Raw genomic sequence first — 14,612 nt, 5'->3', positions numbered from 1 at the left:
TAACAATAAACTCAGGCTAAAGTTGGAATCCTCAAGTCACTTGTGAGAATACAAGAGAACAATGGCTTTCTGAATTCTGAATGGAGTAGAGAAATTTAGTAAGTAGTGAAATGAGAACCACATTCAGTCTAGAGTAAACAAATTAGTTATTCTTTATTGGTTGGACATAAATTGTGAAAAATAAAAGCAGATTTCTAAACCAATTAAAGTATAAATGTATTAATTATACTCCCAAACATAATTTAAAACCTAGAACAACACAAAAAAATAACTAAATCAAGTATCAAAAACATTAAAATCCAAGAACAGATGTTGTAATGACATTTTACTTATTGGAGTAGGACATTTACATTTTGTAGTTTCACACACTGCAGAGAGAAGCTGATTGCCTGAACCCTACTATTGATGCTGGTGGCTTGTGTTCATGCCCTAAAAAGCCAGATGTTAATGAGAACATTTCTTCCTTCATTTATTCATTCACTCACTTGCTCACTCATTCATTCATTTTATTCATGTATTTATTCATTCCTTTATTAAATATTGCTAATGTTAATGTTCCATATGCTCAATACTGGGGATTCAGTAATTTATTAAAAATCCACAATTCTTGCCCTTAATGCAGTGACTAGTCTACAGAACAGGCAGACATCTAGCCAGCAAATACACAGTAGTAAATATATAATTTCTAGTTCATGTGGGAAAAGGAAAGAATGAAATGAGCTGAGAGAATAAAAGAGGGGAATTCTTTTAAATGGGATATTCAGTAAGACCCCTGTGAGAGACATGCTGAAACCTGAGGGAGGAAGGGGACCTGCCTTAACAGTAGGGTGAGGTGCATTCTGTGCAAGGAGAACGAAGTAAGATTACTGAGGTGAGACTTCAGCACATCTAAGAGTCGGAAAGGCCAGTTGGCCAGAAGGTCATCCGTGAGGGTAGACGGCGGTAATAGGGGGAGGGAAAGTGGGTCAGGAATCTGAACATTAAGAACTCTTGGAGTCACGGATTTAATTATATGATCAGAAGGAAGCGCTTGGAGGGGTCTCACGAGGAGAATTATATGAACTGATTTACATTTCAGTTACTAACTCGAGTGCTTTGTAGGGGTGATCGAGAAGTAAAACGAGCATGTCCACGGTGAGGAAAGAGGGGACAATGGGGCACAGGGGGACATGACGTTCACTTTGGCAAACATTGAGCTTCCTGCCAGTGTGATTTTAGTAGGGAGAGCAGTAGTATTTATGATCATTGAATTCAAAACTGGTGACAGTGACCCTCTGCTGAGTTTCTGGGTACAGCTCACATTCTCGCTGGTAGGGAGGCTCCCTCAAGGTTTGGTTCCTCCTCTTCATCTCTGGGTGTGCATGGACCATCAAATGTAACATTTTCTCACTGTGCTGTACTTCTGACAAGTTATTACTGACTTCTGTCTCTGACGTCCCTGACCCTGATTTGTTGGTCAGTTCTTGTTTGTGTGCATGGATGTGTGTGGCTCTTGGACTACAATTCTTGCTTCCTGCAGCTGAGCCATAACTCCCAATGCACTGGGAGTCCACTCCATGGACTATATTGCATTCCAGCCTAGTCTTCTTAAGTCTTCAATCTGTCAGTCTTGCCAAGCTATGTCCTTAATATTAGAATTTACTTATTTTCCTGGATCCATTCAGAAGTGTCTGGGTAGGGAGTTCAGCTCTTGCCATTGAATGCCTGGGCATATATGATTAAATGCCTTTAGGAAAAACGTATCTTAACCTTGTCTATCTACCTCTTTATAGGTTAGCCTCCATTTCTCTCTCGTTCTCTCTAAATCTCCTTGATGATCCTATACTTCTCTGTAGCTTTAAATAACATAAAAATACAGACTTTTCAATTTGTTACCTCCAGCTGAGATAATTCTTCTAAGTGCCAGACTCATGCATCTCACTTGACATACACCATCATAAATGCCTCACAAGCATCTACAACTTCACATGTTTATATTCGATCTTGCTCTTCCTCCAGTCTCCCACTCAAAAACCCATCTTGTTCCCTCCTGAATTTTCTGTTTTAGAAAATGACATCAACATAAGCTGATAACATAACAGAAGTCAATTCTGACTCTTCCTCGCCTTCAGATCCATCAAAGATCTGAAAAGTCTTTTGATAGCATCATCAGAAATTATCTAGAATTGATCTATTTTTCTCCTTCTCACACTAGTGTCCTCATAATCTTCCATGGCATCTTACTTTGTCACTACAATAACTTACTGATTGACTTACCCAGTTGCTTCCCTCCACTATATGCCAAAGAAGAGAGGGTACCTGTGGTGCCTGATCTCCAGAGGTTCCAGCTATCAAACACAGCAGGATTTCTATTTACATGTAACGCTTTCTGGTAGTCGATTCAAAATGTATTCGATGCTACAATTAATTCAGAGAGGAAAGAGCCACAAGGAGCCAAATCTGAAATTTCAACCATGTGGCCAGACATCCTGTGAGCCTATGAACATATAAACATTTTTACTTTTTTTTTTTTTTTTACTCTTGAGTCTATCCAATACTGGCTGAAAGAGCTTCAAGCTCAAGCATAAAAATATTCTTATAATTATTGCATTTCAATTCTCACATCTCTTACATTTTTGTGCGCTTTCAGAGAAGAAAGTGATAAAGTTGAGTATTTTTATTTCTTCTGTTCATAGTTTGAGAGTTTGAGTGAAGCAACATGAATCCCTACATAAATAGCCAATGACCAAAAAAAAAAAAAAAAAAAGAAAGAAAAAAGAGGTATCTCTTTCTTGGAGGCATTATTTGTGAAGATATAAAAATCCAATTATTTATTCTTTACCTACTAAGTCACAATCTAAACTGAATAAACTTAAAACCCTGCCATCAAAGCCACATTACTATAAACAAGATTTTAAGGAAAAAATTATAGTTGGTTAAAAAGTGGGATAGAAGTATTTTAAGAAGGTAGAAGAAACTGACATGAGTTCAAATAAGAATGACTAGACGTTATCTCCCTCATCTGACACAATACAGGAAGTTGTTTTTTGTTTGTTTTTTTTCTGGAGGAGGAGGTTGTTTTATTATTTTAAAACATAAGCAGTAATTCTCCAACTTCTGCTTAACTTCAAGTGACTGGGTAATCATTACTCTCATAGCCCATTACATTTACATATAGCTCCAATTACTGGAGAATCTCTCATTCTTTCTCCCTTGCCAAAAGTTCGGCCAATGATCCGCTCTCTGGAGCCATGTTGCAATCTGAGTCCTCTTCCACAAGATCTCTTTCAGGGAAAGCTCTTACACTGTGTCTTATTGGACAGCTTATCTATTTCAACTTAAATTTTTGAACTTCTTTTCGATCATCCCTTGTATGATTCTTCATTGCTCTGTTCAACTTTTGTTGGGTATTTACTATTGGCTACTATCGGGAGTTCACATCAAATTTGCAAGTCTATAGTTTCCAGAGTCATTTCATTATTTACCCTTCAAAAAATCTGTACAATAACATTTCTTCATTTGTATGGAAACATTCCACTTTCTCTAAATTCTTCTAAAGTCCATGTTTGAAAGTTATTTCAAAGCTTTTGTGTATAATTCTTTTTTTTATTTATAATTGTTTTGATCATAACAATTTGAACTCATTTAAAGCAAAAATTCCTTATTTTGTCTTAATGCAATGTGAGTTCCAATTCTCCTTTAATGATACTCATCGGCCCTTTCCAGATTAAAAGCGAATTTAGATGGATGAAAATCTGCAAGCACACCAAAACAAAACACATACACACAAATCCCAAACCTTTCAACAAGATCACTGTCCTTGTGCCTCTTGCCCAGCTGAAATTTAAAATATCTGGGCAATCTTTTTTTTTTTTTTCTATTTGTTTATAAGATGTTTTGCTCATTGGTCCCACATAAAAATTATACAAGAATGCTGGAGTATTCCAGATAAAGCCGATGCCATTATAATACATTGTTTTCTCTCCAGAAACAAGTGTATGATTTCATAAAATGCATAACCAGATTTTCAAGTAGTTTAAATTAATCCATATTTGCATGGCCTCAACTGCATCCCATTAACAGAGGAAAAGGGGAAAGGCTATGAAATACATATTAATCTGTAATTTATGACCCTTTCCCATCCTCCATGTAATGAAAACCTGAGATTTATTTTCTTACATAGTTGCACGAGGTAAGGAAAGTGCCCCAACCCCAATGCAGGCTCCTAGTGAATGTTTCATATCACTGGTTAGTAATGCTACATATTAAATTTAACCACCTCATCTTCTTGGTACAGTTACTACGTGATAGTTTCAACAGTTTCTTTTTTCTTCCCTGGGCTCATTATGGAACAGATATTACAAGGGCTAAAAGGGGTCATACATTAACTGGATGAGATCCAATTATGGGAAAAACCAGAGCAGTACTCTTGGGCAAACTGAAAGCAGTACTAAAGTGATCACATGACCACACATTAAAAAGCATGAAAATGTTCACTTTTTTTCAAGATAATTTAATATATGTATGTCAGTAAAATTATGATTAAAGAATCCACGCATTCAGCCATAGATACCAGGTGACTAGAATTCCTAGAAAAAGAAATTCTTGCAATTAAAAAGAAAAACCCTTTTCATATTCACTATTTGTTAAGAAATATACATTTGGGAAATATGTAATTATTTGAAAATAATTGAAGGATGGTTTTTGGCTTTCTACCTATATTTAAAATATTTTAAAATTGAAGTTATTATTGCTTGCTTTATAGGAGAACCACATTCTCATACAAACTGTTAGACAGTCTTAATCCATACAATTTGGGTTTTAAAAAATCATATGTTATTCTGGACAATTACCAATAGCTGAATAGCGTAGGAGATGCCCAAAAGTGTACTGATGTAAAGATCTATCCACTTTAGATAGCAGAAAGCAAACATTGATTATATTTTAGCTTGGAAGATAATATATGTAGAATATATTATTTCAAGTATATCATTTCTGAAGTAAAATATTATTTGAAAAAAATCCCAACAAAAGGTGAGTTATGCTTTATAAACACTGTTGGAATCGTTTATCTTTGACATTTCAGAATTTTTTTCCAGAGTTTTATATTGAAATAAATAAAACAAGTAGACATTTTCTGGCAGCTGAAAAATAACACCTTTATTTTCAGTACTGATTTTGTTATATATCAGAGTACTATAAATAATACCAAAAAGTGTCATAAAATTTACCTCCAAATTATTTCATTATGCAAGGAAATGAGAAAGTATTAAGTTGCAACTCCAAACTGTTGGAAATCCTGCCTGATGTGATAAGTGAACACCCATAGCCAGGTGCACCAAAGCACTTGAAGAAAACATCTTCTCAGAAGATGGACCTGGAAAATAGCCAAATAACAAGTTGAATTCTCAGGCAACAAAAAGGAAATGGACACTGAACTAAACATGGGAAACTAAACAAGTCTGGATAGACTTGGTAACCACAAATTCATCCAACGCTAGCCAGAGAAATGAAGATATTTGATTGCAAATGAAAATCAGGTTGGATAGATCAGTGTACTCAGCTCAGCTAGGAGTTCCGGCAGAGCCACACTAACTTGACGGTAGCATCTCTATTCTTGAAGAATGCAAAACCTGGTTCTGAGACTGCTGGTTAACCTGAATCGCTTTGCATGAAGAAGAGCTCTGCTGGGTCTGAAGGGTTTGTCATATTCTTCAGTGGGATGGACATGGGGTGGGGGAGGACACCTGCTTAGCCATTCAGTTTTAGTGAAATCACCTGTGACAACATATAGTGCCATTTCCCCCACACCTGTCGTTTTAGCTAAAATGAAACATGAGTACCTGGAGAACATTGCAATATGCTTCAAATTAGAGCAATATCATGATTTCTAGATAAGAGCGGTCCCAGTTGGGCAGTAGCCTCACCTGGGTCATTGGCTTCCCCCGCAGGGGCCATTGTCATCACCTTTTAAAGTTTAGATTTAAGATCCAAAGATGGGGATGGGGTGATGAGGCAGTAGATCCTGATTTTTCCCCTCTTCCTTGTCTCTTGGTTTCTCCTAATGGGGATGTCTGTGGGTTTAAGGTTAATTTCAGCTTTTTGAATTCATGTTTTAAAAGCCAGATAATTCTAAACCCTTCCTCTTGTGCTTTGTTATATTCTCACTATTCTTTTCTGGTGATGAATGAGCTTGAGTCCCTGGGGTCTCCCCTGTGTTCCTCCTTCAAGTATCTTTGTTTTGTTACAGTGATAAATTAAATCTACCAAATCTTTTTAGATGTTATTCAGAGTTTTCAAGAACACCTTTACATGGGGGGTCTGTAATACAGGAACCCCAACAGTTTCTCATCTACACTAGTGCCTGTCACAACAAAGTGGAGCAAAGGGACTGTCGGGGCCATCATATTTACCTCCTCTATAAATTCTGTACCACTGAGCCCCTCGTCACTGTTGTGTGTGGCCTTCTGGTTTCTGGTGCTGCATGTGAGGAGCTTGGGAGTCACCACTCTGTCCAAGCAAAGAGTAAAAAACTCAAGAGACCGAAAAATCAACAACTCTTCTTAGCTCCATAAGAGCAGGGTGACCCACTGCTTCAGAGTTGGAAAAGACAGGTGAACACAGGGAGTTACGCTCCTGGAAGCAGCTGCTCACCCCACAGAAACCACCCGGGAACTAGAGCCGGGGTAGGAACCCCTGAACTGTAATTGATGAATTGTTGGAGGCTTAGTGCATACAACTCTGAGAATCAAAAACTCCAGGGGGATCTAGTCATGGGCAGAGTCCTCATAATATTATGTGATTTAACTCCTAGAGTTCCGCCAGGTTCCCACAGTAAATCTGGAACTGAGATCCCCTTGGACTTCTGGCAGAGCAACGGAAGAGGGAACTATTTGAAATATACATCAGCATGCCCTGTTCTCAACAAGGGCTGACTTAGGGGAGACTACTTAACTAGAGTTTAACCTTCTGGGGATTATAAGTGCCTAACCTACCTGGGAAGTGAAATAAACAACTCCAGTCCACTCTACCCATCCTGTTTTGCCTAAGGTGTGGGCAGGGAACACGAGGAACATGAGAAACTCTTGTGAAGCTCAGTCAGAAGTACAGGTTCACTAAAAGGCTGAGACCTAATCATAGGGCTATAGAAAGCTTTCTCTCCTCTCATACCTCACCACCACATTACTGTGGGCCTATTTACAGTGGTTCTTTTTGCCCTGTATATTATGGCTGGCTATTAAGAAAAAAGAAATTACAAGGTATACCAAAGGCTAAAGGCACAATTTGAAGAGACAGAGCAAGCATCAGAAAAAGGCATGGTGGGGTTGATAAAATCAAAGAAAACAACTATGATTAACATGCCAAGGGTTCTAATGAATAAGGTAGACTGCATGCAAAAACCTATGGCTGATGTAGGCAGAGAGGTGGGAATCCCAAGAAAGCCAAAAAGAAATGCAAGAGACACAAACACTGTCACACAAATGAAGAATGCTTCTGATGGGCTTAGTAGTACATTGGATGCAGGTGAGGAAAGAATCGCTGTGCTTGAAGATGTATCTATCTTCAAAATTAAGAAACAAAGAGAACAATTGAGGAAAACAGAACAGAATACTCAAGGACTGTGAGACTACCGCAAAAGGTATAACATATGCATAAGGGGGACACCAGGAGGTGGAGAAAGACAAAAAAGAAAAGAAGAAATATTTGAAACAATAACAACAGAATTTTCCCAAATTAATTGCAGACACCAAATCACAGATGTAGAAAGCTCACGGAGCATGAAGCCCGATTATTGCAAAAACCAAACCAAAACAAAACCAAACTCTACCTCAACATATTATTTAAGAGTTACAGAATATCAAAGATGCAGAAAAAATAAAACCTGAAAAAAAGCAGAGGGGGAAAAAAACCCACCTCACTTCTAGAGGAATGAAGCTGAGAATTACATCTAATGTCTACTCAGAAATCTTGCAGTCAAGAAAAGAGTACAGTGAAATATTTAAAGCTTTGAGGGAACAAACTCATCCAATTAGAATTCTGTATGCTGCAAAATTATCTTTCAAAAGTGAAGGAAAAATAAAGACTTACTCAGAATAACAAAAATGGAGAGAATTTGTTGCCAGTAGATCTGCTGTATGAGAAATGGTAAAAGAAGTTCTTTGGACAAAGGAAAATAAAATGAGCCCAGAGACTTAGATCTACAAAAAGAAAAGAAGAAGGAACAAATGAAAGTAAAATAAACCTTCATTTTTCTTATTTTTAAGTAACCTAACATATAACAATGTGTTCAGAATATTGCAACAATGTGTTCAATTATGTATGCTTATGTATATATCTTCTATATCTGTATATGTCCATGCTTATGTATACTTAACATATGAGTGAAATGGATGAAGGCAATGGCACAAGGGGAAAGTAATAAGGCACTAGGATTGCTTTGTTGTTACCAGGTACTCACACTATCCGGTAAAGTAGTACAGTGTTATTTGGAAGTGGATTTGGATTAGTTGTAAATGCATATCGAAAGCACTAAGGTAACTACTAAAAAAAAAAGGTTTAAAAAAAGTATTACAGATATGCTAAGGAAGGAGAAAAAAAAAAGAGGAAACATGCAAAATGCCCAATTAAAGCCACAAAAGACAAAGAGTTGAGAGAAGTGATAATGTTGGCAGTGTTTGGTTATTTCTCAGTCATCAGAAATACACAGATTTTGTGGGCTTAGGTGACTATCAAATGTATCTGGAAGTAATGAGTGTAAGGGGGAACCCAACTTATGAAACTCTCGTGGGTGTACCTCTTCTGCCTTTCCTGTCTGTATCCTTCGTAGCCCAATGGCGAGGGGTACTTCTGCTTGTTGGAAGTACTGCTCCTAAAACTGGCCCAATCCCTTTCCTTAGTGAATCTGCAACTTCTGTCTCTACTGCAAGATGACTGGACTGTCTATGTGGGTGGACTTCTGCTTCACTGTGGGATGGAACCCCTCCCCCACCTCCTCCCTTACATGAGGAGGGTTGGGCCCCCTACCTGGATGGAAGAGGGTCATGTGACTCCTTCCCCTTAGCTACCTGTGACTAGGACTTTACCTTAGAAAAAGGGAGCAGCTTCAAAAGTAGCCTCATCCCTTTCTTGTTTGTATAGTTTTCTTTCCCAATTTTTCCCTAGACTGACTCACATATCTCTCTACTCAGGGACTTGGGCCTTCCTCCCATCATCTTTAGGACCCTTGAGAGCATCTCCAGTGCCTTTCTCACTCTGGTTCTATAACCATCACCCTCTTCCTCAGGCAAAGAATTTCCTCTGCTACCTTCTTGATGGGAGTAAACAAAAGTCAGACTTCTATCATTCCCTCCCGTTCTCTACTCTCCTAATTCGCCTTTGATTCTCTTGATAATCCCGCTTTATTTCATGTATTCCCAAGTCTCCTACATCCCTATAAACCCCAGAGCAGAAAATAACAGTTCCTATCTTTGCTTTTTCCTTACCCAGCCACTTTAACCTGGACTTTTTGCCCTACCAGTTCAAAGGACAGTCTGTAATATCACACCCTCACACCCACAATCTGTATTTGACTTCACAGAAAAGAGATGAATTCAACCAATTGAGGCAACATATTCATCACACAAAAGCAAAATTTCATGTGGGTTTATGCAAGCATGGGAGGGGTGTCTACCAGCTTAGAAGATCTCCAGATTTCCTTAAAATTTTTATTTTAAACCAATTCCAGGGGCCATTTAGTCAACATTTAATATATGAAATGTATTCCATGTCGCAATACATAAAAACTCTCTAATTTAAGTCTTCTCATCAGAAATAGAGTTTTCCAAGGAGGAGAGACCAGTGCTTTTCAAACTAAGCCTAACAATGTCTATAATGCTTTCGCAAGAACTCAGCCTAACACAAAGCTTCTCCCTACCCCAGTTTAATCCCCACAATGCCACCAGGGCTAACTCCCTAAAAATAATTCAGTAAATTTTGTTTGTCTCAAGGCTCTATACCCTTCATGCTCTTTATAAACCTTTTATAACTTGTTATCACCTTTTCTCTCTTCTTCTCTTGCAGTTTTTTTATTCTATAGACCCAACTCAAAGATGCCACTTACACGAAGCCTTTTTCATGTAAGCCTGCCTGGAAACTAGTCATTTCTCCCTCTGTGGCGCTTTTTTCAGAAAAAAAAAAATTAAAAAGAATACAAAGTTTAGTTATTGAGTTGTTTTGACATTTAACTCTCTCTGCAAAGCTATATTTGGTCATATGCATTGCTGGAAATTTTTATAGCACATAGATAATTACTCATAAAAACAGATAACTTGTATGAAAATAAACCCTGAATGTAAGCAACCACAGTAAGCACATTTGCAGAAATCTGTTTTGAAAGTCTAGTGTAAAAGTGAAAAATATCTCGTGGTTGGAAATGAAATCCAGCTGCATAGGCTTGCAAGACCCAATTGTGCACATCTTTTCCCCACGTGTTCAGTGATGTCACATCAGCCACATTAGGGGTATTTACATCATGGAAATCAGCGAATGTTCCAAATCAGGACTCTCTCCTACTTCCTCTTCACTGTCTCCTAAAAGTCAAACATTTACCAGCACTCCACTAAAAACTTTTTTTTTTTTAACCAACCTGCATCTGTGGTTTGTAATTAAACCTTCTTTACTATCCTTAATTTAAAATTCTTAGTCTTATCATCAGATTTTGTTTTCAAAGCATGTTTTTGCTTAGGAATACCTTTCAAGGCAGTATTAATTTATCTTTTGGTGTTACTTCCACAAACACTTGACGAGTTAAGCCCTATACTTGATTCAGTCTGATTGACAAAATAATTCTGAACTTGAAAATCAATATTTTATATCTTTATGATGTGGGAATATTATGTAAAAAATTACAAATGGTGGTGTCACCAAACCTAAAAATTATTTCTAAGAATGAGTGAATGATTTAAGTAAACTAGGAAATATAATGTAATTCTTCTATTATTTTTGACTTGTTTTTATTTTTCCTTGATACTTACATTCTGTTTCCTTGCCTTTTCCTGACTCTGGTGTCTGCTGGCATTCCTGGGTTTGTGGCCACATCAATCTGACTCTACCTCCATCTTTATCTTGCCTTCTTTTCTCTCTCCCTCTCTCTCTGAGTATTTGTCTTCTCCTCTTCTGTCTGTGTTGAATCTCCCTGCACCTCTGTCTTACCAGGTGACTCATTTATGTGATAACATTTCACCCACTGTATAATCTCAAGAGATTCACCATCTCCAAATATTTAATTACATTTTTACCAGTTAAGGTAATATTTACAGGTTCCAGAGATTAGAACTCAACATCAGCCCACTATTTCACTGATCATATTTTTAAAAGAGCTACTAAATATTGGCAAAAACATATTCCAAGGGAGTCTAGGTGTTTCAACCATTTTTCAAATGCTTGAACAAAGTTGTCTAGTATTGCTAAGCATTCACTGAACACTCAGGAGTGGCTAAATTATCTACCTTATTTATATATGGATTATTTTGACTGTTTTTGAACTTCATCTATGCATCTGTCATCGTAAAGTTTGTTATATGTGAAGTACCTTGTCCTTTTCCTTTTAGTGGTATAGTATAACCCCATATTCATTTTTAAAGTTTGGTTGTTTATTCATGAAGAAGTATTTTTCAGTACTCATCTTGTATTAAGTAATTCTTATTTCTTACCTGAAGATTCTATGACAGGTGTTACCAATTATGTATTTTTTCATAAGTTCCAGTATACATAAATCAAATTGATTTGCCAAAATTCCTTATAATCATGCTTTGAATTATAACATTCTCACTGAAAATGTTTTCACTGAATGCCAAGTATGTCTTCACTGTTTTATCATCTTCTCAGAAAAATAAAGAACCACAAACTACTGTTAAGGAATTACAGAGTTTTAAGGAAACAGAGAGAAGTGATCACCTTCAGAAAGATTCAGAACCTCAGCCAGCACAACGGGTTTAAAACCAGATATGAGCTTATTGGTTCATACTATCTTACTCCTCCAGTGTATTTCACGCTTACTACCTCATTAAATACGTGGAATTTAACAATGGAGAAACTATTCGTGTGATATAGACAGCTTCATAGGGTGAGGAGGAGTGCTGTTGGATCCAGACATAGGTTGATTTCTTGATTCTGGCTCATATGTAAGAGTGGAAAAATCATTACCTTGCTGTACTCATTTATTCTGAATGATTAGACCTAGTGAACCTCACAGTATATGATAATAGCTATTAGAATACATAAGATAGAAAATGACCTATATTAGTTGGTTAGTGTGCTTGTATGTTCAGGAATTTTTTTTAAGTGACAATTATTTTTAAGGGAGTAAGAGAAGGCTTTAAGAAGGAGGGTTTTCAGCCTTTAAAGACTGAAGAAAGGGATGGGAGAAAACACATTACACACACACACACACACACACACACACACACACACAGAGAGAGACTCACCCACACACAAAGGAGGAAGAGGAGGATCAGGAGGAAGAAGATAAAGTTATGGTTGATGAAACTAGCATGATGTGTTTATATGACACTAAGAAGCAGCCTGGGTGCATTAGAAAGAATGTGGGTAATACTAGAAAATAATGTTGCACGGTGAGAAGGCACAGATACTGTAGATCTTGAAAATCAGGAAAAAATGATTACATGTGATAAGACAAGAGATAGAGAACTATTGAAGGTTTTTGAGCAGAAGAGTGACATAATGGAAATAGTTGATAATTTGCATATATAGTGAAAGAGTTTAAAGAATACTAATCAAATGAAATTGGGAACTGAGAAAAATATTTCTTCTGAAATAGACAATTTAATGGAAAATAGTGACAGTATCCAAGTAAATAACATAACAAGAAAAAGACTTTGCAGAATATTGATTTAATGCATCACTTAAGCAAGAGAATATCTCAAACGTGCATTATCTATGCTCTATTTCCTTGTACCTTGGACAGCTTATCTATTTACCTCCCTCCAAAAAACAGGCACATTTTTCTACATGAATTGTTTGCTTGTGATGTATAGTATTTAACAGTATGATAAACTGCATCTCAAAGAGAATTCAGCACTTTTAGAAGTTATGTATTTGTTAATATGCCATGGGTTAGACTATCATAATAAAAATGACTAAAATTAAATTCAGACCAGCAGAGGATAACTGCCATCATCATCATCATCTGTTGAAAACATATCACTGCCAAAGAAATCACTTTCAACATGCACAAAAGTTTGTAAATTGCAATTTGACCCCATTGTATAAATTTCAATAGTCATCTGAAACATCAAAAGAACGCATTTAAAATAATTATGTTGATTCTAAATTGTACATTCAAATGATATGTTCAGTTCACAGATTGGGGATATGACAAGAACATATGCCATAAAACCAAGATGAAAAGTTGAAGTTAGTTATCAAGCCTTTTGTTAATTTTTAGATGCAGGTATGGAAAAATCTACCTCTTTAAATTAAGAGGACTGATCTGGAGAAAAAAACCAACAAACAGAAATTGTGTGCTTATGTCTATGTAGTTACCATATTAGAGATAAAATTAGCCTTTATTACAAGGAAAGCTCTGTGGAATTCTTTTAGGATAGGAAAATAAATGTCATTTCCCATTAAAATGAAGTGAATGCCTTATTTGGTCAAGGCAGCATGCATAATTTAATTAGATGCCTTAATATTCTGGAAAATAGCATGAAAGGGCAGCTCAAATATATTTAGCAGTTATGAATTTTAGAGATACTATAGCTAAAAGATGTGTATCCTTACGAATACTTTATGATAGCATCACTTCTGCTTATGACTACAAAGGGGTCTTAGCAAATTTCTATTTCCCTGAAACAGCAGAGCACAGTAAGAAGAGGAATGGATGGATGTGAAAGTTGAGAGGCAGAGAGCTTCATGAATTTCATAACAAGGATCTGAAGAGATCAAGGTTTGCAGCAATCTGGAACTGGTAAGAGCTGCAAAGGATGTGGCTTTAGGGAGGAGAGGGTAGAGAGCAAAAGGCCCTTGTAATTGAAATTCTTTGGGGGGGGGGGATGAGAAGTTTGATCTCACTTTTGTTTTCATGAATATAAGCAAATAAGAAAAGTGATATCTTATTATTTATAAAACCCTGAATATTTTGACAAACCCCTAATTTGGGGTTGGAAGTCAAAAATCAAATGAAATACACCAGCGTCATTTGAGTTTCCCTTCCCAGGGAGTTGATTTGACTCTAGTTCAAGGAGAGAATTGGTAAATGTGAAGTGATGGAGATGAACTCAAAACATTGATAAAAAGCTCCCGCAAAGAACTTAATGAAAATCATACCCTTCACAGGCATCAGAGAACATAAAAAACCAAAAGGAAACAGTTGTAAGGGAGATTTGCAGAGCAATGTTCTCGACAACTCGAGAACATCAGTGTTAGTGTTGACTGGACTTTTATATCCTCAAAGTTGAGATTATTTTCTTTTCAATGGTTCTCATTTTTAGATTATATATAGCATACATTATATGTAATTCAATACATCAAAAGAAGCCTAAAATTCAATGTCATCTTTATTATTTTCGATGCATTTCAATGATCCTGTATCTTATTAGCTCTCACTGTGAGGTAATGTTCCTCACTTTCATTTT

This window comes from Mustela nigripes, chromosome 10 (assembly GCF_022355385.1).
Source record: "Mustela nigripes isolate SB6536 chromosome 10, MUSNIG.SB6536, whole genome shotgun sequence".
Lineage (NCBI taxonomy): Eukaryota > Metazoa > Chordata > Mammalia > Carnivora > Mustelidae > Mustela > Mustela nigripes.
Note: the sequence above shows the minus strand (reverse complement) of the source record.